Source organism: Caretta caretta, chromosome 6 (genome assembly GCF_965140235.1).
Source record: "Caretta caretta isolate rCarCar2 chromosome 6, rCarCar1.hap1, whole genome shotgun sequence".
Taxonomy (NCBI): Eukaryota; Metazoa; Chordata; order Testudines; family Cheloniidae; genus Caretta; species Caretta caretta.
The window spans coordinates 33,126,054-33,140,202 of record NC_134211.1 but is presented as its reverse complement, the minus strand read 5'-3'; the positions used below and the strand labels follow the sequence as shown (position 1 = coordinate 33,140,202).

Genomic DNA, 14,149 nt, shown 5'->3' with positions numbered 1-14,149 from the left:
TGGGCGGGGCCGCAGGGGGGGCCGCAGGGGGCGGCGATGGCCCTGGGGTAGAGCGAACAGCGCAATGACCCGAACAGGGCGCTAGGCCGAGTATGAGTTGTGACCCCGGCAGTGAGTCGCCAGAGCTGCTCCTCCGACCGCACCATCCGGGGGGCGGGCCCCTCGCCCCGGGGCCGGGGGGTCCGCACCATCCGGGGGGCACCGTTCTCTCCAGGCTCGTGTAGGAAAGGTGGAGAGGGCTTTGCTGCCAGTACGAGCGCGGGGTGGCCAGGCAGGCTGCCAGGCTCCTCCCGCGCCGCTGGGATACGGCTCCAGTTCTCCATCGCACAACCCCGCGCATCGAGCGGGAACTGCCCCTTTCACTGTACAACACGCCGCGGGCAGGGAGTGGAAAGCCGCTCTGCTGTGGCGCTGGAGGCAGGGCACAGCCCCGGCCGGCGGCCTGCACCCCACTCGCCCCGCTGCACACGCAGTTCGTTGCGGTGGCGCTACTGTGAGCAGAGGCGTGACGTGCTGCTGGTCAGTGCGCTCCTGCCCCGGCGCCCTGCGGAAAGGAGTCCGTTTGCCCTGCAGTGAGTTGAGCCCGTCGCGATTGCAAGGAGACGAGCTGCCCACCCACCCCCTGGCAGGAATCGCCTCCAGCCAGCCAAACCTGCGTGTCTCACGCGGCGGCAAACAAAAAATATATTGCTCGCTCCCCTTTTCTAGAGAGCGCTTCCAAGTGAGCTTCTCGGCTCTGCACACGTGGCAGGATCGGAAGTCGAAGAAGGCCGACAGACACCCCCAGCCCCAAGTAAAATGCCACTTTGCTGAGAGCCGTTAGCGGCGGGGAGTTTCATCTCTGCCTCGTTAAGAACAAAGACAGTGTATAAGCCCCTTTAATTCTTCTTTTAAAGTCTGTCACTGCACGACTGCTTGTAAAGACTGGCAGTGTTGAGAAAGCTAAAATCTAAGCAGACTTTTTTTTTTTTTAAAAAAAGCTCTTATCTTCTGTTAATACCAGAAGAAGAAGAAACGGAAGATTGACGCTAGATCATCTTTTCTACTAACGCTCGAAATCGACAAATCCAATATACTGGTTCCCTCTACCCCAGATATGCATATTTGGTTGACGTATATATTAGTAACTTTTGTGATGGTGATTTCAGGTCCAGCAGTAATGTGATTTTTTTAGTTTCAGCACAGAGTAAGTATGTTTATTGTTTTACAGCAAAATGCCCCACATTAAAAAGAACATAATTGCTAGATCTTCAGCTGTGCAAAATGGTACAGAGTGCTTAAGTACAAGTGGAACAGACATAATCTGTTAAACAAATACTAAATTTTATGGTCCTATAAGACAAGATGTGAAACTACAGCATGATCTGAGAGCAAGTGATATGTAACAATCTCAGCTTTTTTAAAAAAAAATTTGCAGTAAAAACATTACAAATGATTTGTAAACTTTTCTCATGATATTTGAGACCTGATTCATGAATTTGAACATTTGAGGTTGGCAATACAGCAGAGCCACTTAACCATTTCCACTTGTGGCGTAAGTAAACCTTTGAATTAAGGATGGCCTATCAGGGAGGGAAAATGGTAGGCTTCTGCCCTGTTTTGCTCTTTTAGGGTGCATCATGGAGGGCTAGTGGCTCTTAACCCAATTTTTAAAAAAATCCATTTTTTTTAAATTTAAGCTTAACTATTTAAAGAAATGCAAATTACTTTGACTTATAAATATTGCAAACCTCTCAGAACACTGGGACATCAGGCACAGTATTCTGATTGGTTGACTTGCAGCCCTCGTTTAGTAAGAACTTCTTACTCATAAACCAGAGAATCACCTCACAATGAACGTGTTATATACTCTGCATTCCGCTTGACACAGACTGACCTCTCTGTGACCGCTTTGACTTTGGCCCTCCACTTCATCTCTATCAGCCCTTGCTGGACTGATAATGCAATCAAGTATCGGTCCTTTATCACTTAATGAAATTATATTAACTAAAACTAATCTTTTGAGCAAAGCTGTACTGACCAACTTTGTTTTCCCAGTCAGAGAAAGCTAGAATAATCCAGAGCTGGCTTAGTCTAGGTCCCGTGACCTATCATCAACTTCTCCTTATTTTCAAGACAATACACATTTCTTCCCCCCATCCTTCAGGTTAAAGAGTCATTCTGTGGCTGATGCTAATGGCTAGAGTAGCTGTGACAGTCCCAGTGCCCCTTCATCCTTTTGGTAAGATGAAAAGCATACAGAATTTATCTAGCAGATCTTTTGGCCCTTATCCAGTTCCACATGATAGCATGTAGACAGCCCCCATTAGAATTGATGTCTGTCTGTCTGTTTTTTACCCCTCGAGTGGCATCCCCAAATCCTGCTTTTGTTATCCCTGGAAGAGCAAAATCAAACCTATTCTGCTGCATGAGGGACCTCTGCACCCAGAGAAACAGGGGAAGGATTTGCTTCTAAAAGTTTAGGAGACAATGAATTAAACACACTAGACCCAGCCTACAGAGAAAAGGGAAATTAAAATGTGTACTTATCCAGATGCTCCAGTTGTTTGCTGTTTGATATGATTCCAGGCAATGGTGGATCCTAGTAACAGAAACCTTAACTTAAAACCATAAACTTTAAACACTTTTCTACCTCTCATTTTCAGTTTTTTATAAGCCTAACTGAATACTGTCCTCAGCCTCTTCCTCCCAAAGAGCCATTTCACTGGTACATTGGAGCTGGCTCCTTTAACAACTCTTACTCATCCTGTTTCCCCTTTCCCCTGCCACACCAACTCGGGGTGCCATTGTTACTTTGCCATATAAGTGGGAGCATAACACAGAGAGCAGGAAGGCTTTGCCCCGACTTCTCCATCTGGAAGCCACCACCATTTCACCTGGCTGCCCTGTGAAAGGAAAGTAAACAGCTGTCTAATCTCCTAGGTAAGAACCATGGCCACTGCAAGAACAGGATTGTCTGCAGGCTCTGCTGCCTCAAGCTCTCGAAAGCCAGATAACACTTGGCAACTTTACTGGATCCATTCACAGAAATGGGGACAGCCATTGTCACCTCTCCTGGGACTGTCACTCTTGGACCCTCTTCACACACACACACAGGATTAAATACATCTCTTACCACCGCTCTTTTCAGCAATTAGGAAATTCAACTACATTACTTGTAAGTAGTTTTCTATTTTACCAATTATAATAATTTCACCTTTCACTAGGCTAGGAGCTGGTGATATAGAGCGAGGTGGTCTGAGGAAGATATCTTAGGCCCTGTCTACACTGGCACTTTACAGCGCTGCAACTTTTTTGCTCGGATTGTGAAGACCCCCCATGAGTGCTGCAAGTTCCAGCGCTGTAAAGTGGCAGTGTAGACAGTGCACCAGCAAGCTATTCCCCTCGCAGAGCTGGTTTTTTTACAGTGCTGGGAGAGCTCCGCCGCACCGCTTTAACGTTGCTAGTGAAGACATACCCTTATGGTGTGAGTTCCTCCAACTGTATGTGAGCTTCTTTGGTTACTTTCAGCACTGCTCTCCCTAACAGCAAGAGACCTCCACCACAGACCAACCAGCTTCCCCCCCCTCCTTCCCCATGCACACTCTCTTACATGTAGTCCAGTCCCACCCATTTCAGTTTCAGCTCAGTAGGCCCCCCTATCAGACTCCTGCCCCTACTCTGCTTGGCTTCCCACTTTGACATCCCCACATTGCCTGCCATTTCCTGTCTCAGGCCCCTCTCCCACTGCAGCCCCTCCTGGTTTGGCCTGACCTGAGGATGTGGGCTTGATAAGCAGACAGTCTTGGTGATTAGCTCTAAGTTATGTGCAGCAAGCGCTGCTGCCTTCCTGGCAGCTTCCCCCTCAGCAGAGGCAGCCAGCAAGTGGAAGGTGGGAAGACTTACTATAGCACAAACTACTGGCTGGACTGGGGCTTTGCAGGAAGCCATTTCAGCAATAGGGAGCAGGCCTAAAGAGGCACCATATACAAGCACAACATTTGAATGCCCCTAGGATGCACCTACGCACAGTGAAAAATTTAAAAGCCTGAGATTTCCATCTTGCCTGCACCCTGCAGTTCTGTCCCCAAGGTTTCCCTTTATTATGTGACCAAAAAATAGCATAAAGAAAACGTGTCTTTTTAAAACCAGGAATATAGTATATTCCCTGACTTTAAATGATAGGACAACAGCAGATCTCAAAGGCTCAAGAACTCTTTTTTTCTAAACAGGACCTATCCTTCTATGCTATGTATCTATCCATATCCAGGTTCTCATTGGGCGCCTATCAGCGTAGGGTCTGAGCCCCTATTCCTCTTCTATTCAGTATCACCTGTGATTGTGGAGGCCTGAGATCCCACAAAAGTCGGTGGTGAGGCCACTGTATCCTAGGGCCAGCACTGGTCAATGTACATGGCTTCTTTCTTCCTTCTCTTTTCTTACGCCTTTCTTCTATTTCTTCTTTTCCTTTAATTGCTGTTTCTTCTCTCTAGAGATGTTCTGAACCTCTCTCCCCTTTGGGCCAAAACAACTGCCACTAACTGACAACTCCAAGAACAGAGGCTTCCCATTGGAGCATCAGTTTGTCAATCAACCAGCTCAGGAAGTGGTTTCAGAGTAACAGCCGTGTTAGTCTGTATTCGCAAAAAGAAAAGGAGGACTTGTGGCACCTTAGAGACTAACCAATTTATTTGAGCATGAGCTTTCGTGAGCTTCATCCGATGAAGTGAGCTGTAGCTCACGAAAGCTCATGCTCAAATAAATTGGTTAGTTCTAAGGTGCCACAAGTACTCCTTTTCTTTTCTCAGGAAGTGGGACTCTCTTTCCCATGCAGAGCTGCACAGGTCAAACAAAATGTGTGATTTTTTTCTCCCGTTTAGATAAATGGGTGCAACTTTGTGCGGGTCACCATTATATCCGTTTTAGAGCATCTTAAAGCAGTTCATCTTATGCCATTTTGTAACTGACATAAACTAAACCAATTTAAGTGTGTCCATGTTAGGGAGGGAGTTGCTTCAATTTAATTAAATAGTTTTAGAAACCGATTTAGTTAAATGGTGCACAAAATGCATGTAGACAAAGCCTCCTTTGCCAGTAGAGCAGATAAATTCACCAGAATATGAGAGGGTAATTATTCCTTTTGTAAATCATAAACAGGAACACTTCCATAAAATATCAAACTTTTACATACTTCTCATGTTCTTTAGTGTGCTGAGAGCTGAAGTACTCTTTTTATTTACCAAAAGGTACAGTACAGGTGGTGTTAAACCACAGAGAGCCTCCAGAGGACAATCTTTGGGCTATGGAAACTTTGGGCTAATATGAAGGTAAACTATCAACAACAACAAAATAAAAATTGCCTGTTAACATATATATATTTAAAGTACTATTAAAAGGGAAAATCCTGTGCTAGGAAGTGAGGTAGCATTGTCTCCATTCATTAGGCCATTAGTTTAATCTGTTCTTGATAGGTGGGGGGTATTGCGTGCTGATATTTGTGTTTAAAACAGCCTACCTTCCTGCCTACAGCTCCTATGCCACACCCTCCTGTAGATAGCATAGGGGCCTGATGATCTCTGGCTGCTGGAGTATCATTTTAGGGCTGCTGGCACTGGTGCAAATTGGAGCATGCTAATGGTCCCAAGATTGGGGGAGTTCAGAGTTGGTTTACAGTCACCTGTGTACCATCCCCCACTCCTAACTTGTATCAAGTGTTCCTCAGCCAGATCCCAGGATCCAACCCAACATATTTACATTCCCTTATGCCTGTAGATCAGTGAATGATTTTATTAATTTTTTCTAAAGCAATCACTTTTTCATTTGTTTCTTTGCCAAGCAAAGAATCTCATCTTCTCATTTTCACTGACAATGTTGTGGGTTTTTTTGGCCGGTAAGGTAGCTGGGAGTGCTGGTAGCGTAGGGCCTGAGGAGGGAGTCTACATAGCCAGACAATCCTGCTGTCAGGGTGACAGAGACTCCCAGCTACCTTCGAGACACCACTGACTTCCTGAGGAAACTTCAATCCATCGGTGATCTTCCTGATAACACCATCCTGGCTACTATGGATGTAGAAGCCCTCTACACCAACATTCCACACAAAGATGGACTACAAGCCGTCAAGAACACTATCCCCGATAATGTCACGGCTAACCTGGTGGCTGAACTTTGTGACTTTGTCCTTACCCATAACTATTTCACATTTGGGGACAATGTATACCTTCAGATCAGCGGCACTGCTATGGGTACCCGCATGGCCCCACAGTATGCCAACATTTTTATGGCTGATTTAGAACAACGCTTCCTCAGCTCTCGTCCCCTAAAGCCCCTACTCTACTTGCGCTATATTGATGACATCTTCATCATCTGGACCCATGGAAAAGAAGCCTGTCAAGGTTCCTCCCCCACTCTGAACTCTAGGGTACAGATGTGGGGACCTGCATGAAAAAACCCCCTAAGCTTATCTTTACCAGCTTAGGTCAAAACTTCCCCAAGGTACAAAATATTACACCCGTTATCCTTGGAATGGCCGCTACCACCACCAAACTAATACTGGTTACTGGGGAAGAGCTGTTTGGACGCGTCTTTCCCCCCAAAATACTTCCCCAAAACCTTGCACCCCACTTCCTGGACAAGGTTTGGTAAAAAGCCTCACCAATTTGCCTAGGTGACTACAGACCCAGACCCTTGGATCTTAAGAACAATGAACAATCCTCCCAACACTTGCACCCCCCCCTCTCCTGGGAAATGTTGGATAAAAAGCCTCACCAATTTGCATAGGTGACCACAGACCCAAACCCTTGGATCTGAGAACAATGAAAAAGCATTCAGTTTTTTAAAAGAAGACTTTTAATAAAAAATAGCAGTAAATAGAAATAAAGAAATCCCCCCTGTAAAATCAGGATGGTAGATATCTTACAGGGTAATTAGATTCAAAAACATAGAGAACCCCTCTAGGCAAAACCTTAAGTTACAAAAAAGATGCACAGACAGAAATAGTTATTCTATTCAGCACAATGCTTTTCTCAGCCATTTAAAGGAATCATAATCTAACACATACCTAGCTAGATTACTTACTAAAAGTTCTAAGACTCCATTCCTGTTCTGTCTCTGGCAAGAGCAGCATACAGACAGACACAGACCCTTTGTTCCTCTCCCTCCTCCCAGCTTTTGAAAGTATCTTGTCTCCTCATTGGTCATTTTGGTCAGGTGCCAGCGAGGTTACCTTTAGCTTCTTAACCCTTTACAGGTGAGAGGAGCTTTCCCCTCGCCAGGAGGGATTTCAAAGGGGTTTACCCTTCCCTTTATATTTATGACACGCCCCCCAAATCTCAGCTAGGGTGAAACACTGGCTGGGATTTCTTCCTGGAGCTCTAGGAAAAACAGAGTTAATAAGACACATGCATCTCTAAATATACTACCAAGTACATAAAGACTAACAATATTTTCCACATCTCAAGGATGATTTTAACCAGTTGATTCTGGGAAACTTTCACGGGAGAGTGCATCAGCCACTTTGTTAGAAACTCCTGAGATGTGTTGGACGTCGAAATCAAAATCTTGGAGAGCTAAACTCCACCGAAGAAGTTTTTTGTTAGTTTCCTTGACGGTGTGAAGCCACTTCAGTGCAGCATGGTCGGTTTGCAGGTGGAAACGCCGTCCCCAAACATATGGGCGTAGCTTTTCCAGAGCGTAGACAATGGCGTAACATTCTTTTTCAGTGACTGACCAGTTGCTTTCCCTCTCAGACAGTTTTTTGCTGAGAAACACTACAGGGTGGAATTCTCGATCAGGTCCTTTCTGCATTAAAACTGCTCCCACACCACGCTCGGATGCATCTGTGGTTACTAGGAACGGTTTGTCAAAGTCTGGGGCCCTTAGTACAGGGTCAGACATGAGTGTCGCTTTAAGCTTGTTAAAGGCCTTCTGACACTTTCCGGTCCACTGAACAGCATTTGGCTGTTTCTTTTTGGTTAGGTCTGTCAGTGGGGCAGCGATTTGGCTGTAGTGCGGTACAAATCGTCTGTAATAATCGGCCAAGCCTAAGAAGGATTGAACCTGTTTCTTTGACTTTGGGACAGGCCACTTTTGGATAGCATCCACTTTGGCCTGTAGGGGGCTGATAGTTCCTTGACCCACCTGGTGTCCAAGGTAAGTCACTCTGTTTAGGCCTATTTGACACTTCTTAGCTTTAACAGTTAGTCCTGCCTCCCTTATGCGCTCAAGGACTTTTTGTAGATGTTCCAGGTGGTCTGCCCAGGAATCCGAAAATATGGCCACATCGTCAAGGTAGGCGACTGCATATTCTCCTAATCCCGCTAGGAGACCATCTACAAGTCTTTGGAAAGTGGCGGGTGCATTTCGCAGCCCAAAAGGGAGTACATTAAATTCATACAGCCCGAGATGTGTGATGAAGGCTGACCTTTCCTTGGCAGATTCATCTAGCGGTACCTGCCAGTACCCCTTGGTTAAGTCCAAGGTAGAGATGAACTGGGCCCGTCCCAGTTTCTCTAATAGTTCATCTGTGCGTGGCATTGGATAGTTGTCTGGGCGAGTTACAGCATTTAGCTTACGGTAGTCCACGCAAAAACGTATTTCCCCATCTGGTTTGGGAACTAGAACCACTGGAGATGCCCATGCACTTTCAGAGGGACGGATTACCCCCATCTGTAACATATCCTGGATCTCCCGTTCTATAGCAGTTTTAGCTTGAGGAGACACCCGGTAAGGTTGGACCCTAATTGGGTGAGCATTACCTGTGTCAATGGAGTGGTATGCCCGTTCAGTCAGTCCTGGGGTGGCTGAGAACGTTGGTGCGTAGCTAGTGCACAGCTCCTGGATCTGCTGTCGCTGCATACGCCCAAGGGTCATGGAGAGGTTCACCTCTTCCACACCACCAGCACATTTCCCTTCGTAGTAAACACCTTCAGGCCACTCAGCGTCGTCTCCTCCCTGGGCTGTAAACTGACAAACCTTTAATTCTCTGGATCGATTAGAAGAGCTGAGAGGCGGTGGGTTGCTCTGTGCCGCCGTCCAAGCTCTCTGGAGGCTTTCATCTGCTTCCTGTTCGGTCTGGAACTGTTCCCTTGATGCTGGAGACATCAGTTCCTCATGGGATTGTGGACCTAGGCTTGGTCCCTCTGGAAGCGATATAGGGGATGGAGCTGTTTCTGTTGACTGTGAACCGCTCTCCGCTGGTGCACTATGTTGGGATTCAGGCTCCGGCTGAGCCTCTTGGGTCGGGTTATCGGCTGCTGCCAGTTCAGGTTCGGTGGGGCCCTCTGTTGTTGAGGTTGCAAGTACTGGATTCAGTGCTGACACGGGGTCTGGTGTTGGTTGTTCGGCTGGTTCCGGTTCTGGGACTGGTTCCGTCTGGGTCTCTGGGACTGGATCCACTACTGCTGTTGCAGACATTGGCCTGGGGTCCAGGTCCATCACCTCTGACTGGGTCCTGATAGAAGTTTCCGGAACAGAGCTAGGCCTCACGGCTTGTTTAGCCTGGCTGCGGGTGACCATTCCCACCCTCTTGGCCTGCTTCACATGATTGGCCAAGTCTTCCCCCAACAGCATGGGGATGGGATAATCATCATAGACTGCAAAAGTCCACATTCCTGACCAGCCCTTGTACTGGACAGGCAACTTGGCTGTAGGCAAATTGAAAGAGTTGGACTTGAAGGGTTGAATCGTCACTTGGATCTCTGGGTTGATTAAATTGGGGTCCACTAAGGAAGCATGGATAGCTGACACTTGTGCTCCGGTGTCCCTCCACGCGGTGACCTTCTTCCCGCCCACACTCACAGTTTCCCTCCGCTCCAAGGGTATCTGGGAGGTATCTGGGCCTGTGGACCTCTGGTGTGATTCCGGTGCAATGAACTGTAATCTGTTGGGGTTCTTGGGGCAGTTGGCCTTTACATGCCCCAGCTCGTTACATTTAAAACATCGTCCAGCTGACGGGTCACTGGGGCGAGGAGGGCTGCTGGAGAACGGGGTGGTGGGATGATAAGGGGTCTGGAGGGCTCTTTGGGAGGTAGGTGGGGCTTTGGGCGGCCCCCGGTAATAGGGTGTGGTCTGGGGTGCTCCCTTCTGGTCTCCGCTCCAACTGCGACCAGTTTTCTTCTTCTCTGCCACCTCCACCCATCTGGCTCCAATCTCTCCTGCCTCAATTACAGTTTTGGGTTTCCCATCTAGGATGTATCTTTCTATTTCCTCAGGAACACCCTCTAAGAATTGTTCCATTTGCATTAGGAAGGGCAAATTTACTGGAGATTCAACACTTGCTCCTGATATCCAGGCATCCCAATGTTTCACAATGTGGTAGGCATGTCGGGTAAATGACATGTCTGGTTTCCACCTTAGGGCTCTGAACCTCCGACGAGACTGCTCGGGTGTTATCCCCATTCTGACTCTCGCCTTGGATTTAAACAGTTCATACTTGTTCATGTGTTCTTTAGGCATTTCAGCTGCCACCTCAGCTAAGGGTCCACTGAGCTGCGGCCTCAGCTCTACCATGTATTGGTCAGTAGAGATGTTGTACCCAAGGCAGGCCCTTTCGAAGTTTTCTAAGAAGGCCTCAGTATCATCACCTGCCTTGTAGGTGGGGAACTTTCTGGGATGGGAAGTGGTACCTGGAGAAGGATTGCTAGGGTTTGTTGGTATATTCTGCTGGGCCTTTATCCTCTCCATCTCCTCCACATGCTTCCTCTCTTTTTCCTTCTCCTCCTCCACATGCTTCCTCTCTTTTTCCCTCTCCTCCTCCACATGCTTCCTTGCCTCCATTTCTTGTTCCTTCTTCAGCTGCATGAGTTCTATCTGTCTTTCATGTTCCCTTTGTCTTTCCTCAGCCTGAAATTTGGCTAATTCGAGCTGTAGTCGAGCCGTGGATTTTGCCATTCTAACCTCTCTGTTTTTACTAACTTTACACCCGAGGTTTAGAAATAAACAAACAAAACTTGGCTGTAAAATTTTGCTGTGCTGGAATAGAATACCTATTCTCTGATAGTGATTGTCAGCCTACAGACAAAGACAATTCCCTTGTCTCTGCTCTGGGCCCAAATTAAAGCAAAAAACCTCCAACTGCTTGGAAACCTGCTTACCCAGCCCAAAGAAAAAGCAAATGGGTAGAACACACACCCCCTATTTACTTTTAGGAAGAAAAGAAAAAAAAACCCCTGGGGTGGAAGACTGTGAATTTCCCTGCTGGAGTTAAGTACCCTGCCTCCAGGCAAAGAAAACCTGCAATTCACAAGATAATCCCCTTTTGTCTCTGCTTGGCCACAAAGCAGAGAGAAACCAAGCTGCTTTCAGTTTCAAAGCTGCTTTCTGGACTTTCTTTCCAAAGAAAAAAAAATTTCCTTTTTAAAATCTGTATTTCTAGTTCAAAAAATCTCAACTGGATCTCAAATGATTTCAGGTTAATCCCACCACTGTGCCACCATGTCAAGGTTCCTCCCCCACTCTGAACTCTAGGGTACAGATGTGGGGACCTGCATGAAAAAAACCCCTAAGCTTATCTTTACCAGCTTAGGTCAAAACTTCCCCAAGGTACAAAATATTACACCCGTTATCCTTGGAATGGCCGCTACCACCACCAAACTAATACTGGTTACTGGGGAAGAGCTGTTTGGACGCGTCTTTCCCCCCAAAATACTTCCCCAAAACCTTGCACCCCACTTCCTGGACAAGGTTTGGTAAAAAGCCTCACCAATTTGCCTAGGTGACTACAGACCCAGACCCTTGGATCTTAAGAACAATGAACAATCCTCCCAACACTTGCACCCCCCCCTCTCCTGGGAAATGTTGGATAAAAAGCCTCACCAATTTGCATAGGTGACCACAGACCCAAACCCTTGGATCTGAGAACAATGAAAAAGCATTCAGTTTTTTAAAAGAAGACTTTTAATAAAAAATAGCAGTAAATAGAAATAAAGAAATCCCCCCTGTAAAATCAGGATGGTAGATATCTTACAGGGTAATTAGATTCAAAAACATAGAGAACCCCTCTAGGCAAAACCTTAAGTTACAAAAAAGATGCACAGACAGAAATAGTTATTCTATTCAGCACAATGCTTTTCTCAGCCATTTAAAGGAATCATAATCTAACACATACCTAGCTAGATTACTTACTAAAAGTTCTAAGACTCCATTCCTGTTCTGTCTCTGGCAAGAGCAGCATACAGACAGACACAGACCCTTTGTTCCTCTCCCTCCTCCCAGCTTTTGAAAGTATCTTGTCTCCTCATTGGTCATTTTGGTCAGGTGCCAGCGAGGTTACCTTTAGCTTCTTAACCCTTTACAGGTGAGAGGAGCTTTCCCCTCGCCAGGAGGGATTTCAAAGGGGTTTACCCTTCCCTTTATATTTATGACACGCCCCCCAAATCTCAGCTAGGGTGAAACACTGGCTGGGATTTCTTCCTGGAGCTCTAGGAAAAACAGAGTTAATAAGACACATGCATCTCTAAATATACTACCAAGTACATAAAGACTAACAATATTTTCCACATCTCAAGGATGATTTTAACCAGTTGATTCTGGGAAACTTTCACGGGAGAGTGCATCAGCCACTTTGTTAGAAACTCCTGAGATGTGTTGGACGTCGAAATCAAAATCTTGGAGAGCTAAACTCCACCGAAGAAGTTTTTTGTTAGTTTCCTTGACGGTGTGAAGCCACTTCAGTGCAGCATGGTCGGTTTGCAGGTGGAAACGCCGTCCCCAAACATATGGGCGTAGCTTTTCCAGAGCGTAGACAATGGCGTAACATTCTTTTTCAGTGACTGACCAGTTGCTTTCCCTCTCAGACAGTTTTTTGCTGAGAAACACTACAGGGTGGAATTCTCGATCAGGTCCTTTCTGCATTAAAACTGCTCCCACACCACGCTCGGATGCATCTGTGGTTACTAGGAACGGTTTGTCAAAGTCTGGGGCCCTTAGTACAGGGTCAGACATGAGTGTCGCTTTAAGCTTGTTAAAGGCCTTCTGACACTTTCCGGTCCACTGAACAGCATTTGGCTGTTTCTTTTTGGTTAGGTCTGTCAGTGGGGCAGCGATTTGGCTGTAGTGCGGTACAAATCGTCTGTAATAATCGGCCAAGCCTAAGAAGGATTGAACCTGTTTCTTTGACTTTGGGACAGGCCACTTTTGGATAGCATCCACTTTGGCCTGTAGGGGGCTGATAGTTCCTTGACCCACCTGGTGTCCAAGGTAAGTCACTCTGTTTAGGCCTATTTGACACTTCTTAGCTTTAACAGTTAGTCCTGCCTCCCTTATGCGCTCAAGGACTTTTTGTAGATGTTCCAGGTGGTCTGCCCAGGAATCCGAAAATATGGCCACATCGTCAAGGTAGGCGACTGCATATTCTCCTAATCCCGCTAGGAGACCATCTACAAGTCTTTGGAAAGTGGCGGGTGCATTTCGCAGCCCAAAAGGGAGTACATTAAATTCATACAGCCCGAGATGTGTGATGAAGGCTGACCTTTCCTTGGCAGATTCATCTAGCGGTACCTGCCAGTACCCCTTGGTTAAGTCCAAGGTAGAGATGAACTGGGCCCGTCCCAGTTTCTCTAATAGTTCATCTGTGCGTGGCATTGGATAGTTGTCTGGGCGAGTTACAGCATTTAGCTTACGGTAGTCCACGCAAAAACGTATTTCCCCATCTGGTTTGGGAACTAGAACCACTGGAGATGCCCATGCACTTTCAGAGGGACGGATTACCCCCATCTGTAACATATCCTGGATCTCCCGTTCTATAGCAGTTTTAGCTTGAGGAGACACCCGGTAAGGTTGGACCCTAATTGGGTGAGCATTACCTGTGTCAATGGAGTGGTATGCCCGTTCAGTCAGTCCTGGGGTGGCTGAGAACGTTGGTGCGTAGCTAGTGCACAGCTCCTGGATCTGCTGTCGCTGCATACGCCCAAGGGTCATGGAGAGGTTCACCTCTTCCACACCACCAGCACATTTCCCTTCGTAGTAAACACCTTCAGGCCACTCAGCGTCGTCTCCTCCCTGGGCTGTAAACTGACAAACCTTTAATTCTCTGGATCGATTAGAAGAGCTGAGAGGCGGTGGGTTGCTCTGTGCCGCCGTCCAAGCTCTCTGGAGGCTTTCATCTGCTTCCTGTTCGGTCTGGAACTGTTCCCTTGATGCTGGAGACATCAGTTCCTCATGGGATTGTGGACCT

The 14,149-nt window shown here is 46.9% G+C and overlaps 1 long non-coding RNA gene across 1 annotated transcript in view; it reads left to right on the top strand.

Annotated features, from left to right (window-relative positions):
• The first annotated feature begins 20 nt into the window (after positions 1–20).
• The window catches only part of LOC142072509 (uncharacterized), a 36,466-nt gene continuing 22,337 nt past the window's right edge, over positions 21–14,149 (top strand). The window contains exons 1-3 of the long non-coding RNA XR_012668900.1: positions 21–1,186; positions 2,923–3,157; positions 5,226–5,306. This is a non-coding gene — a long non-coding RNA (uncharacterized LOC142072509). The remainder of the gene's footprint in view (positions 1,187–2,922; positions 3,158–5,225; positions 5,307–14,149) is intronic.